Genomic DNA, 1,583 nt, shown 5'->3' with positions numbered 1-1,583 from the left:
TTTTTATTTTTTATTTTCACTTTATGTGACAAACTCTTATGTTTTCATCACTTTTTTGGGAGTGATTATCACATCCAGAAGAAAACCTAAATTGGGAAAGGTAGAAGAATCTTTTTACCCATACGCCAAGTGTACAAGTTAGGTGGCTCGACAACATATTGCTGTCATGTGACGCACATGCCGTCACAAGTGTCGTATAGTATATATCAGACGTGTTTTCCTGTGGAGGAATCGGTTGACCTATGACCTTGCGATCAAATGTTTTCGGTTCCCATTGGAGAGGCACGTCCTTTCGTCTACTAATCGCACGGTTTTGCGATGCGGTCGCAAAACACAGACACTAAACTTATTACAGTGAACAGATACGTCAATGAACGAACGGACAGATAATAACTATGCAAAAATAAATAAAGTAAAATTTTCACTCCAGGTAAGACTTGAACCAAGGACCTCTCGTTCTGCAGCTGCTCACGCTACCACGAGACCACGGCGTTCCTAAACCCCACATTGTGCATGGTGTTGCCTATGTGGCCTATGGACTACTCAGTTTGTATATTTTGCTTATTTTTTCACAGTTCCACACAACTTCTTCCTGTTCTCTCAATTGATCTGTGTTCATTTTATCAAGGCCTATCCACTGTGCCAACTTATAACTAAATCTGAGGGGGGTGCGATGGGGAGGTTCCCTTGTAAGAGTGTAACAGATCTGTACAGGAAAGATAACAAAAATACCAACTGCCTACATTTTATTATTTGAGGCTTGTACATATTTACATATTTGATGACAGAATGTAAAAACACTATTCTTAATTGAGGAACCCTTCTGGAATCCAAACTGTGATTCGCTAAGTAAATTGCTTCTACTTAAATGCGAGACTACTCTTGAATACATTACATTTTCGAATGTTTTGGAGAAAGATACCAGTAATGCAACTGGAGAGTAATCATTTAAGTCTTTCTTGTCACCTTTCTTACGAAGATGTTTAACGAGATTTGACTTTTCAGGCTTTGCCGAGAGATCTGTTGCAGCAATTGAGTGTCGTGGCCAGAACAAAAGCTGACAGGACACTGAGACATAATGTCTACCACAAACTCTCACGGAGTTGTATACGAGTATGAAGGCCAAAAGCTGTCATCACCCTGTACAATAGTGCAATAGCGTAGTGTATTACGCTTCCTGGTACATAGAGCACTTGTGGTCCCAGATCCCATTAGCCTACCAGGTGAGCTGCAGCACCTAAGAATGGTGTTACAGTAGCACCGTTATTCTGATAAACAGATATGCATTATTCATCTGTGGTCACAAAATGGTGCAAAAAATATCGTTTGTTTCTCCTAAAATGAGCCAAACATTGTTCTGATATGTCCATTCTATTGCGTTTTTGATCCAGCGTCAAACGTTGCAGCACCCATCTTGCAGATAATTTTTTCATTTTTAATTCTTCAATTAAAATATGATATACACTTTCAGATGACATCTGGCAAGCGTGAGCAATTAAACGCACTTTCAATTGGCGATCCTCCATGACCATTTTGTGCACTTTTGTAATGATTTCTGGAGTAGTGACACATCTTGGCCGACC

This window comes from Schistocerca piceifrons, chromosome 3 (genome assembly GCF_021461385.2).
Source record: "Schistocerca piceifrons isolate TAMUIC-IGC-003096 chromosome 3, iqSchPice1.1, whole genome shotgun sequence".
Taxonomy (NCBI): domain Eukaryota; kingdom Metazoa; phylum Arthropoda; class Insecta; order Orthoptera; family Acrididae; genus Schistocerca; species Schistocerca piceifrons.
This window is presented reverse-complemented; position numbering follows the sequence as displayed.